This window comes from Salmo salar, chromosome 24 (genome assembly GCF_965601325.2).
Source record: "Salmo salar chromosome 24, fSalSal1, whole genome shotgun sequence".
Taxonomy (NCBI): Eukaryota; Metazoa; Chordata; class Actinopteri; order Salmoniformes; family Salmonidae; genus Salmo; species Salmo salar.
Genome location: NC_138314.1, coordinates 17903022 through 17917198, shown reverse-complemented (window position 1 = coordinate 17917198; position 14177 = coordinate 17903022). Strand labels below are relative to the sequence as shown.

Sequence of the window (14177 nt, the reverse complement as noted above, 5' to 3'; positions counted from 1 at the left end):
TCTGACCAGAGTACCTTCTTCCATATGTTTGGGGAGTCTCCCACATGCCTTTTGGCAAACACCAAATGTGTTTGCTTATTTTTTTCTTTAAGCAAGGCATTTTTTCTGGTCACTCTTCCGTAAAGCCCAGCTCTGTGGAGTGTACGGCTTAAAGTGGTCCTATGGACAGATACTCCAATCTTCGCTGTGTAGCTTTGCAGCTCCTTCAGGGTTATCTTTAGTCTCTTTGTTGCCTCTCTGGTTAATGCCCTCCTGACCTGGTCCGTGACTTTTGGTGGGCAGCCCTCTCTTGGCAGGTTTGTTGTGGTGCCATATTCTTTCCATTTTTTAATAATGGATTTAATGGTGCTCCGTGGGATGTTCAAAGTTTCAGATATTTTTTTATAACCCAAGCCTGATCTGTACTTCTCCACAACTTTGTCCCTGACCTGTTTGGAGAGCTCCTTGGTCTTCATGGTGCTGCTTGCTTAGTGGTGCCCCTTGCTTAGCGGTGTTGCAGACTCTGGGGCCTTTCAGAACAGGTGTATATATATTGAGATCATGTGACAGATCATGTGGAACTTAGATTGCACACAGGTGGACTTTATTTAACTAATTATGTGACTTCTGAAGGTAATTGGTTGCACCATATCTTATTTAGGGGCTTCATAGCAAAGGGGATGAATACATATGCATGCACCACTTTTCAGTTTTTTATTTTTTAGAATTTTGAACTATTTTGTGTATGTCCATTACATGAAATACAAATAAAAATCAATTTAAATTACATGTTGTAACGCAACAAAATCGGAAAAACGCCATGGGGGATGAATATTTTGGCAAGGCACTGTATATCAACGAATTAGCGAGGGCACTAGAACAGTCTGCAGCACCCGGCCTCACCCTACTAGAATCTGAAGTCAAATGTTTACAGCAGCATCTAGATCTTCTGCACAGATTCTGTCAGACCGGGCCCTGATAGTAAATCTCAGTAAGACAAAAAAAAAGTCAAGTTCCCAGGACCACGAATACAAATTCCATCTAGACACCATTGCCCTAGAGCACACAAAAAACTATACATCCGTGCCACAGGTAACTTCCACAAAGCTGTGAACGATCTGAGAGACAAGGCAAGAAGGGCCTTCTATACCATCAAAAGGAACATAAATTCGACATACCAATTAGGATCTGGCTTAAAATACTTGAATCAGTTATAGACCCCATTGCCTTTTATGGTTGTGAGGTCTGGGGTCCGCTCACCATCCAAGAATTCACAAAATGGGACAAAAAACAAATTGAGACTCTGCATGCAGAATTCTGCAATAATATCCTCCGTGTACAACATAAAACACCAAATAATGCATGCAGAGCTGAATTAGGCCGATACCCGCTAATTATCAAAATCCAGAAAAGCACCGTTGTAAACATATTTACTTGACACATTGGAAAGAATTTACAAAAAAACTGAGCAAACTCGAATGCTATTTGGCTCTAAACAGAGAGTACACAGGGGCAAAATACCTGACCACGTGACTGACTCAAAATGAAGGAAATCTTTGACTGTGTCACACCCTGATCTGTTTCACCTGTCTTTGTGCTTGTCTCCACCCTCCTCCAGGTGTCGCCCATCTTCCCTATTATCCCCTGTGTATTTATACCTGTCTTCTCTCTTTGTCTGTTGCTAGTACGCTTTGTCAGTCAAGCCTACCAGCGGTTTTCCCCTTGCTCCTGTCATCTAGTTTTCCTGGTTTTGACCATTCTGCCTGTCCTGACCCTGACCCTGAGACTGCCTGCTGTTCTGTACCTCTTGACTCTGATCTGGATTACTGACCTCTGCCTGCCCTTGACCTGGCGTGTTGCCTGTCCCTGTTCTAGTAATAAAATGTTGTTACCTCAACACTGTCTGCATCTGGGTCTTCACTAAAATGTGATACTATGTACAGAGTCAGTGAGCATAGCCTTGCTATTGAGAAAGAGCTTTCAAGAGAAGACAGGCTATGTGCACACTGCCCACAAAATGAGATGGAAACTGAGCTGCACTTCCTAATCTCCTGCCAAATGTATGACCATATTATAGACACATATTTCCCTCAGATTACACAAACTCACAAATAATTTGAAGACAAATCAAATTTTGATAACTCCCATATCTATTGGGTGAAATACCACAGTGTGCAATCACAGCAGCAATATTTGTGACCTATACAACCTATATTTATGTTTATTCATTTTCCCTTTTGTACTTTAACTATTTGCACATCATTACAATACTGTATATAGACATATGACATTTGAAATGTCTTTATTCTTTTTGATGTTTACTGTTCATTTTTTTTATAGTTTATTTAACTTTTGTTTATTATCTATTTCACTTGCTTTGGAAATGTAAACATATGTTTCCCATGCCAATAAAGGCCTTAAATTGAATAGAAAAATAGAATATACATTTTTGGGGCGAATAAAGGGTCACAGCCATGTCTCTTCCCTTGCCTACTGCAGTGCCAGAAAGTTTCTCAGTCACAGCTCTTAGATTTCTACAGTGATGAAAGCAGTAGGGATTAGGTTAGATGGCTACTCTACCATTGACTTTCATTAGGCTAGTATGACTCTCAAGCCAACTGCTGTAAACTGTATAGATTCCATGTTGAAGAAAGTTATCACAGTTATATGTTTTCACGAAAACAGAATTAGATGTATGATGTTTTGGTGTACTGCGCTGTTGTGACATTACACAGTAGAAACGAAGCTGTCACTCGGGGGGCTCTCGAGTGGCACAGCGGTCTAAGGCACTGCATCTCAGTGCTAGAAGCATCACTACAGACCCTGGTTCGATTCCAGGCTCTATCACAACTGGCTGTGATTGGGAATCCTATAGGGCAGCGCACCATTGGCCCAGTGTCGTCCGGGTTAGGGTTTGCCCTGGTAGACTGTCATTGTAAATAAGATTTTGTTCTTAACTGACTTGCCTAGTTAAATAAAACTACATAAATAAAATAAATCATGTCAAGGTGACCATTACCTGCCCCATATAATTAATTCAAGACATGAATCATACATATATACCCATATAATTAATTCAAGACATGAATCATACATGAATACTCAAGGATAAATTATTTGTTTTATGGTGTAGGGTGGCCTGTATGGTTTATAATATATGCAATAGAAAAAGTAGTTATTACAAAACGCACAGTGAAATGCACAGTCACCGCGCCCTTAGTTGCGTGTATTTTCTGCTGTGTCTCTTTAAATACAGTAGGCAGTGCTATCCGCCTGTGTGGAGCGCAGAGCGCGGTTACCGCTGTGGTGTGCGCGATCCACAGGGCTGTTTGACAGGCGGCCTGGACACGAAGAGAATAGACAGGTCTTCTCACCGCGACACGCTGTCTGCATCATACCGACATTGACCCAAATAGATGACAGCGGTATACAGAAAGGATAGTCTCCCGTCTAACGTGTTCAATATAATTTGGTTTGCTTCAAGGACCATATTCCGCGTTCTTCTCTCAATGTAAATAAACGTGTGGCAGCATCCAATGAATGCTTTATTGAACTGGACCAAGATTGGTTTGTGACGGGATTGAGAAACTCAGTGACAGAGGACCCACGCATGGACGTTATGGCGAATTCATAAATTAGTTACCACATCTCAATATTTAGACTACCACTGGATCTATTGTCTTGATATTGTGAGGAATTTTCTCCGAGCGAGGACCAAGATTGTGCATGAGAGCAGTTATCAGACCCATTCTTATTTCAGAGTTGCATCTTTCTGTTACCCGCGCATTAGGTTCAACCAAAGATTTCCGACTATGCGGTAATGGAGTGCACTCACCTTTGGATGTCTCTCTCATGACTCCTATTTGAGGTAGGTTACAGATCTTATCATATTTTATTCAGTTCAATGAAAGTTGTCAGACATTGATTACATTTTTTTTTAACCAGATATAGAATTTTAGTAGGCTGTTATAGGCATTTTCTATAGGCAGATTTCTACTGGATAACGTATGTTTCTATCAGGTGGTTTCTACTGTATAGTATCTGAGACATTGATAAGTGCCCCCATCACAATTGTTTTGACGATCAGACAGTGCAGTGTAATTTCAGCAAACCAGCAAACGTTTAGACGGGAGTCTGAAGTCTAAAGGTTACAGACATTACCATATTTTATTCAGTTCAATGAAAGTTGTCAAACATTGATTACATTTTTTTTAACCAGATATAGAATTTTACTAGGCTGTTATAGGTATTTTCTATAGGCAGATTTCTATTGTCGGATTTAACAAGGTATTTTCTATAGGCAGATTTCTATTGTCGGATTTAACATCTACCAGCAGATTTCTACTGGATAACGTCTGTTTCTATCAGCTGGTTTCTACTGTATAGCATCTGAGACATTGATAAGTGCATCTTGTTTGCAATAAGGCAATGAAGTAAAACTACAAAAAATGTGCCAAAGAAAGAACTTTATATCCTGAAAACAAAGTGTTATGTTTGAGCCAAATCCATCACAACAGATCACTGAGTACCACTCTTCATATTTTCAAGCATAGGGGTGCCTGCATCATGTTATGGGTATGCTTGTCATTAGCAAGAGTTATGGAGTTTTTTTAGGATTAAAAGAAATGGAATAGAGCTAAGGACACGCAATATCCTAGAGGAAAACCTGGTTCAGTCTGCTTTCCAACAGACACTGGGAGACAAATTCACCTTTCAGCAGGACAATAACCTAAAACTCAAGGCCAAATATATACCGGAGTGGCTTACCAAGACGACATTTAATGTTCCTGAGTGGCCTAGTTACAGTTTTGACTTAAATTGGCTTGAAAATCTATGGCAAGACTTAATAATGGCTGTCTAGCAATGATCAACAACCAAGTTGACAGGACTTGAAGAATTTGAAAAATAATAATGTGCAAATATTGTACAGTCCAGGTGTGCAAATCTCTTAGAGACTTTCCCAGAAAGACTCACAGCAGGAGGGCTCTAATCGCTGCCAAATGTGATTCTAACATGTATTGACTCAGAGGGTTGAATACGTATGAAATCAAGATATGTTAGTTTTATCTTTAATAATTTCTTCACAAATGTTAACATTTTTCTTCCACCTTGACATTACAGAGTATTTTGTGTAAATCGTTGCCAAAAATTACAATAGTCTGTCTGTAGTCTATAATCAATTAGACAAAGTCAAGTCAGGAAGAGGTTGTTTGATTTTGTGTGTGTGTGTGTGTGTGTGTGTGTGTGTGTGTGTGTGTGTGTGTGTGTGTGTGTGTGTGTGTGTGTGTGTGTGTGGTGTGTGTGTGTGTGTGTGTGTGTGTGTGTGTGTGTAAAACGATCAGCTCCCCTGAATCTCACAACACCTGATACATTCAGGGTTTATTTGGATTAGTTAGGTGTGCTAATGGAAATGTGAGAGTGCCCTCTGCACCAGTAGCCAACTCATCTCAGTGTGTGTAATCATGCCCAGTCAGTGGCTCTGCTAGGCTGCATGTCATTATTTCCCTGCCTGTTCTGGAGGGCTTGCTCTATGTAAATATTGTTTGGTCGTGAGAATCAACACATCGCAACTCTCACTTTACCCAAAGTGTGAGGCAGCTGGACTTTCATTAGAGCCCTCCTGCTAATGTTTAACTAGCAGAATGACTTGCAGATCCACCTCAGATAGCAGAGGAAACCGGCTTGCCTTTCTGCCTTCCTGACTTCCTGCCTTTCCTTCCTTAACCCTCTGTTATTCTGTTACCGAGGCTAATGGCATGGTTAGAGATGTGTTAGACCTATTCTCCTTTGTGGTAGCTCAGTAATGGGGAAATTAACTGAATTGATATTTGGTGGTATTCATAATGAAGCATCATCTGTCAGCTGGTGCTCTCCAGAGGCACAGTTATTCAGTACTGGAAGTGAGCAAACATTCCCATATTTAACCCTAACCCTAACATTCTTGGGTCAGAATAATATAACAGCAATATGTTAAGTCTTTAAAAATGACCACAAGTCTGCTGAACTACCCAGTTATTAATGCTGGGAATTGTTCAGACTGCTGCCATAGTACAGTACAGTAGGCTATAGTAATTACCCTCTGGAGAAAGTAAGTATAAAACCGGGCACCCACTATTAATGACAAGTTGTGTATATATTATATGTGTCAACACCTTGTACTTTTGCAAGAAATTGATGAATTACAAGTCACTCATTTTGACAAATGAAATCATTATCTAGCTTAAGTGTAGCTGGCAGTAGCCGTCCCACCCTGCAGCCATCTACTAGCCTGAGGCTGAGAAAGTGGGGGGACAGGCTAGAGATAAGAATGCTCAAGGGGGTTTGGATTCTGAGTGATGCTGTGCCAAACAGCAACAGTATATCTGAATAATGTTCCTCTCACCCCTTTGCAATTAGATAGGAAAAAGAGACATTCAGGTGCTCTCAATGACTGTTATTGGAATGGTTGTAGTGAAGTAATATTTGATATGTGCATATTATATATACCTCACATGCGACTCATAATAAGACTAAGCAATTGGCCCATTAAATGAATTATCTGACTCCATAAAGATGATTTAGCAGTATGCAAGAGACTAAAGTTGAGTTACAGTAATTGGCAATCAATAAATGTCTGAAAATGGAATTCTAAATACAAGTGTATTTAATTACTTTGTAAAATGAATGAAATAACATACTGAACCAAAAAATGTACCTTTATTTAACTAGGCAAGTCAGCTAAGAACAAATTCTTATTTTACAATGACGGCCTACCACGGCCAACCCTCCCCTAACCCGGATGACGCTGGGCCAATTGTGCGCCGCTCTATGGGACTCCCGATCACGGGCAGTTTTGATAAGCCCGGGATCAAACCAGGTTCTGTAGTGATGCCTCTAGCATTGAGATGCAGTCCCTTAGACCACTGCGCCACTCGGGAGCCTTATGCCATACAAGACATAAAGCTTAAGTTACAAAGCATTAACAAGCATTACAAGGCATTATTCTAAGCATGATCAGAGAGGGAGCCCATAGCTCATGGGAGAGGAAGAGAATGAAAGAGGAGAGACTGTATCTCACCAGCGCAGATCAGGAACAAAAAAGAGAGTGAGACAATTAATCTAAGACCTTCTTTAAGCCTCAGTTGTTTGGATTAAAAATCTGAGTTGTTGACCAACAGCATTACTAGTTAACCTCCACTCAGACATAAGACCTACAGACCTGTAAAGACAACAGAACCTCTGCCTCTGAGGTGTGACAATGGGGGTTGGTGAGATAAACACAGAGAATGTTGAATTCGTAAGACAAAACAGAGGAATCCTTGCATTCAGTGTAACTAGTCACTTCGGGGGCTGGGTCACCCTACATGGTAACTAACCATGGTAATAACAGATGCATGGTACAGTATTTTCTAGTATTGCCCATTATATATATTCATTCATTCCAATTACTCACCAGGCCAGCTGACACATTGAAACAGTTGTGAGTACTCTTTTTTTTGTTAAGTAAAAAAAAATCTAGTATGTAGGTAGCCTTTCATTTAGAATTTCAGATTCTAGCAGGCTTAGTACCCAGCCCAGTCGAGCACTTTAAAGGCTTCCTTCTTTATCCTCTTGGTGAACTCTCAGTGACTCCTCATGGATCAGAACAAGTGGCTCTGGTCTGTGAATATAACCAGAGGAGCTGACATAAAGAGAACATCCATGGCTGAGCTGGTCATAGCAATGAAACCCTCTGAACCCTGCTGTGTTATGGGAAGGCACTGTACTGTCCTGTACTGTATGTATGTTTGATGATGTGCTCTCTCTCTATTGATATTTCATTATCATGAACGGATGCCAAGATTCTCATTAGAGTGTATACAGAAATAGCCTGGCTATAAAAACGGAGCTTCAGTGTTGAGTGTTCTCTGGGTTTCATCAGTGCAGTGTCTCAGGGAAGTGGCACATTAGACAGAGGGAGTTGATGGTTTTCTCTGTACTCGTTGTCATACTTGAGTAAAATTACAGATACCTTAATAGAAAGGATACAAGTAAAAGTGAGTCATCCAGTAAAATACTACTTGAGTAAAAGTCTAAAAGTATTTCATTTTACATATACCTAAGTATCAAAAGTAAAAGTAAAAGTATAAATCATTTCAAATTCCTTCTATTAAGCAAACCAGACGGCACCATTTTCTTGTTTTTTACATTTACGTATAGCCAGTGGTACGCTCCAACACTCAGACATAATTTACAAACGATGCATGTGTGTTTAGTGAATCCGCCAGATCAGAGGCAGTAGGGATGACCAGGGATGTTCTCTTGATAGGTGTGTGAATTAGACCATTTTCCTGTCCTGCTAAGCATTCAAAATGTAACGAGAATTTGTGGGTGTCAGGGAAAATGTATAGAATAAAAAGTACATCATTTTCTTTAGGAATGTAGTGAAGTTAAAGTAAAAGTTGTAAAAAATATGAATAGTAAAGTAAAGTAAACTACTTAAGTAGTACTTTCAAGTATTTTTACTTAAGCGCTTTACACCACTGAGAATAAGAATCATAGATTGACAGAACAGCAGATCTATGGCCTGTCAGTTATAAAGAGGTTAATCAGTGATTGAAGGAAAGAACAGTGAATAAGACACGTCCATCATCTCAATGAAAACAGTTTAATGCCTCCAAATTCTGACAGGTAAATTAGGCATTGTCTCATCTATGATCTCTATAAGTAGAGATGTAGGACTCATATAGTGGTGGCTTAGTCATGTCATGTCTGAGGGAAATGACAGAAACATCTACAGCATGTACAATGACATCTCTGTGATTGGTTCTAATATAACCAGTGCTGGCTCCATGCATAAGTGATATAAGTGTTCGCTTAGGGCCACCAGCCGCTAAGGGGCCCCCACCAAAAACAACATATTATTTATTTATTTATTTATTTGGGAAGTCAGTCTTACTGTTGCGAGTTAGAATAGTAGAATACGCAATGTGCAATTTCGAAATTTGGTTGTGCATCAGCAGTTTTTCTCTTGTTATGTCAGTCACTGACAGTCACAAAATGACCATGTCAGCTAACAACTTTTACATTGTTAAGTTAGTCTAGCCTCGCCTCTCCTGAGTCCGAAAGGGAGTTGCAGTGATGGGACAAGACTGTAACTACCAATTGGATATCACAAAATTGGGGAGAAAAAGGAGTAAAAGTACAAAAATAAATACAAATACAAATATAAAGTTAGTCTAGCCAGCTACTGTATCTAAACTTGAATTAATCATGTCTGAATAGCGACCGTGCACGCTGGGCAGGTGCGCAGGAGCCCTGAACTCCAAGGGGGCCCCATTGATTTTGTTAGTTACTCTCACTCAGATATCATTAACATGATATAAGTTTTGACAAAATGGATAGAATTGCAGGAAATTAGCTGTAAAACTGCAATTGTTTTCTCTCTGCCCCATGGCAAAATAAATACAATTGCATGAAATGTGTTATAATTTGTTATTATTGCAAAAGGCCCTGGAACAGGGAACAGAAACGAAAAACAGAAAATGGCAACAAAATTTGAGGAACAGAATCAAAACCGGAAACTAAAGTGATCTAAACTGTTCCAGAACAGAACCATAATTTTAAAAGCATGGGAACCGGTTAATAACATTGTTTTAAATTCAAGGCATTTTTTGGGGTCCCAGAAGAAACACAACTAAGCGCCTATGCAAAGCCTTCACTCTGTCACTCAGAAAAGTATTTCAGTGTCTGCCTGCAAGCCGTAAATCTTTGCCAGTGGATGTGTGTGTGTGTGTGTGTGTAGGCTACCGTCATTTTAAAAGCATGGGAACCGGTTAATAACTTTACGTTACAGGCATTTTTATTCCAGTCCCAGAAGAAACACAACACTAACCCCCCCCCCCCCATATCTTATGCCTGCCCATACCATAACCCACAGCTGAAATTGAGATTCATTTGTGAAGAGAACATTTCTCCAGCGTGCCAGTGGCCATCGAATGTGAGCATTTGCTCACTGAAGTTAGGTACGATGCCAAACTGCAGTCAGGTCAAGACCCTGTTGAGGATGACGAGCACACAGATGATTATTCAGCTATGCAACCCAGAGTTTCATCAGCTGTCTGGGTGGCTGGTCTCAGACGATCCCCGCTGGTGAAGAAGCCGGATGTGGAGTTCCTGGGCTTGTGTGGTTACACATGGTCTGCAGTTGTGAGGCTGGTTGGATGTACTGCCAAATTCTGTATATCTGTAAATTACTGATGTTGGAGGTGGCTTATGGTAGCGAAATGAACATTCAGTTATCTGGCAACAGCTCTGGTGGACATTACATTTTTCCACCATTCATTTTTCAGGCAATTTATTCATTACTACATTTAGCTAACATTAGATAGTTAATCCAGAGATTCTTACCTTTTCCTCAATATGGCAGTCTCATCCAGATCCTCATGGCATTTGTAGTTCTTTATCATAGCCACATTAGAGACTAATTAGCATAACATTTTGGGGGGGTAAATACAGGCGAATATATCGATAATGGTCACATTGTCCTAGAGAGATTTACCGTAATTTCCGGACTATAAGCCGCAACTTTTTTCCCACGCTTTGAACCTCGCGGCTTAAACAATGGCGCGGCTAATATATGGATTTTTCCCGCTTTCAATTTTTTTTTCTCCAAAAAAACACATTCTGTGACGTGCTCAGTTTTTTGGCGGCATGAAGCTTTCATTAGACCAATGAAATTGCCGAACGGGTTAAGGTCAAACAACTTTTTTGTTTACTGTTTAGATTAAATCGAGCGCTCTCAAACTTCCCATCATTCTGATTACGGTAGTCATTTTGTCACCCTCATCATGGCAAAGACACGGAGAAATGCATATGATGTAGCTTTCAAGATGAAGGCGATTGATCTGGCTGTTGGAAAAGGAAATAGAGCTGCTGCACGGGAGCTTGGTCTTAATGAGTCGATAAGACGTTGGAAACAGCAGCGTGAGGATATGACTCAGTGCAAAAAGACAACTAAAGCTTACTGCAAATTTTTTATTTTTTGTTACAAGCCGTGTTTCGTTAAAGCCTATTTATTTTTGTTACAAGCCGTGTTTCGTTAAATCCTGTGTAAAGTTAATTTGTTTCAATTTACCGGTAGGCACCTGCGGCTTATAGACATGTGTGGCTTATTTATGTTCAAAATATATATATATATTTTTATATTCAGTGGGTGCGGCTTATATTCAGGTGCGCTCAGTAGTCCGGAAATTACGGTACATGGCTATCAAAACGTCACGCCAACGTAAACCTACACAAAACAGCTCTTTAAGTGTTTCTAAAATCCCCTTTGGGAAAAATGAATGGTGGAAAAACGATTGGAACCATTTCGCTGTTTGACCTCTAGGTACTCTATGATCATGCTGTTTAATTAGCTTCTTAATATACCACACCTGTCAGGTTGATGGAATGCTCACTCACAGGGATGTAAACATTTGTGCACAAAATTTGAGCAATAAGCTTTTTGTGTATATACAACATGTCTGGAATCTTTCATTTAATTTCAGGTCATGAAACATGGAGCAACACTTTACATGTTGTGTTAACATTTTTGTTCAGTTTAGAACTCACCTCTGCTACAGTCACGCCCCTTTCACCTTCTCCTACACAACCGACAGTATAACTCATCAGCTGCCTGAGTCAATGTAGCAGAATTAAATACCCACAAAATGTATTCTGTGGGTGCTAGATTGACTCAGTTCACACAGTCTGCTCTGAGGTCAGTGAGTGTAGCAGAGGGGTTTGTGTGTAGCACATGTGAGCTAGGCACTTTCTCAATTCATCCTTCCTCGATTCCTCTCAACACATCCTTCTCAAAACCCATTGGAGAAGAAGGTCAGAGGGGAGGGACCTTGTACCTTCTCCTCCAATACAGTTGCGATACAATACAGGTGAGGAGATAGGATGCGAGTAATCAAGGAAAAACAAAGTGAGACAAAGCCTTAGTGGCCATCGTGAGGTGGGACCTAAAGTACTGGTATCCTAGCCCAACCAAGATCATGGTTTTAGAAGGATAATGTACTCTGCTTTGTGGGTATGAACTCTTGTTGTGGACAGGGGTTGCCTCCTAGGTCAGCCATAAAGGGATTGTTACACCCACACCAACGATCAAGGACATTAACTTCAGCTGCAAATCTGTGCAATATCATCAGACAAAATGAGAGTGAGTGACACCCAAATAAAAGAGACAAACAGGGAATGTTCAATGACCCAGAAAATACACTATACTTAATTCAAAGAATCAATGCTTTATTTCATATCATACAAAGAATGCCTATATAAATGGTTAGTAGATTTAAACATCCATCTTTCTCCAAAACAAGAGATGATTGAATAGTTAAATGAAATATGTCTAATACAAATAATGTCAGGGCCGGGCTTGAACAGAAACTTGCACACCCAGTATCTATTTATATATATATATATATTTTTTTTTTTATTCAACCTTTATTTAACTCGGCAAGTCAGTTAATTAAGAACAAATTCTTATTTACAATGACGGCCTACCAAAAAGCAAAAGGCCTTCTGCGGGGAAAGGGGCCTGGGATTAATTTTTTTAAATAAATACAATATAAATATAGGACAAAACAAACATCACAACAAGAGAGACAAAACACTACATGAAGAGAGATGTAAGAGAACAACATAGCAAGGCAGCAACACAACATGACAACAACATGGTAGCAACACAACATGTTGGCAGCACAAAACATGATGCAAACATTATTGGGCACAGACAACAGCACAAAGGGCAAGAAGATAGAGACAATAATACATCACATAAAGCAGCCACAACTGTCAGTAAGAATGTCCATGAATGAGTCTTTGAATGAAGAGATTGAGATAAAACTGTCCAGTGTGTGCTTTGGGGACCTTTAGCATCAACCAGTGGGTCTTGCGACGGGTATACAGAGATTACCAGTTTACGGAGGAGTATAGGTTGTGTTCTATAGTGATGTGTTCTATAAGGAGCATTGATGGCAAATCTGATGGCCGAATGGTAAAGAACATCTAGCCGCTCGAGAGCACCCTTACCTGCCGATCTATAAATTATTTCTCCATTATCTAGCATGGGTAGGATGGTCATCTGAATCAGGGATAGTTTGGCAGGTGGGGTGAAAGAGGAGCAATTACGATAGAGGAAACTTAGATTTCACTTTAGCCTGCAGCTTTGATATGTGCTGAGAGAAGGACAGTGTACCGTCTAGCCATACTCCCAAGTATTTGTATGAGGTGACTACCTCAAACTCTAAACCTTCAGAGGTTGTAATAACACCTGTGGGAAGAGCGGCATTCTTCTTACCAAACCACATGGCATTTGTTTTGGAGGTGTTCACAACAACGTTAAGGGCTTGTTGGACTCTAAGAAAGCTTTGTTGTAGAGCATTTAACACAGAATCCGGGGAGGGGCCAGCTGAGTATAAGACTGTATCATCTGCATATAAATGGCTGAGAGAGCTTCCTACTGCCTGAGTTATCTTATTGATGTAAATTGAAAAGAGCCTTGGGGTACTCCCTTGGTGACAGGCAGTGGCTGAGACAGCAGATTTTATGACTTTATACACTGCACTCTTTGAGAGAGGTAGTTAGCAAACCAGGCCAAAGACCCCTCAGAGACACCAATACTCCTTAGCCGGCCCGCAAGAATGGAATGGTCTACCGTATCAAAAGCTTTGGACAAGCTCATAAAAATAGCCACACAATATTGCTTAGAATCAAGAGCAATGGTGACATCGTTGAGAACTTTTCAGGTTGCAGTGACACATCCATAACCTGAGCGGAAACCAGATTGCATAACCGAGAGAATACTATAGACATCAAGAAAGCCAGTCAGTTGATTTTTGACAGGTTTTTCCAACACTTTTGATAAACAGGGCAAAATAGAAATAGGCCCATAACAGTTAGGATCAGCTTGATCTCCCCCTTTAAATAAAGGACGAACCGTCGCTGCCTTCCAAGCAATGGGAACCTCCCCAGAAAGGAGAGACAGGTTAAAAAGGTTGGAGATAGGCTTGGCGATGATAGGGGCAGCAACCTTAATGAAGAAAGGGTCTAAACCATCTGACCTAGATGTTTTTTGGGGGTCAAGTTTAAGGAGCTCCTTTAGCACCTCAGACTCAGTGACTGCCTACTGGGAGAAACTTTGTAGCGGGCAGGGGAAAAAGAGGGAGACGCATCGGGGATAGTTGCATTAGAAG

General features: G+C 40.4%; 1 protein-coding gene across 1 annotated transcript in view; it reads left to right on the top strand.

Moving 5' to 3' along the window:
* The first annotated feature begins 3273 nt into the window (after window positions 1–3273).
* LOC106584983 (sialate:O-sulfotransferase 2) overlaps window positions 3274–14177 on the top strand; it is a 97866-nt gene continuing 86962 nt past the window's right edge. The window contains exon 1 of the mRNA XM_014170690.3: window positions 3274–3847. The gene's annotated coding sequence lies outside the window, so the exon portion shown is untranslated. The remainder of the gene's footprint in view (window positions 3848–14177) is intronic.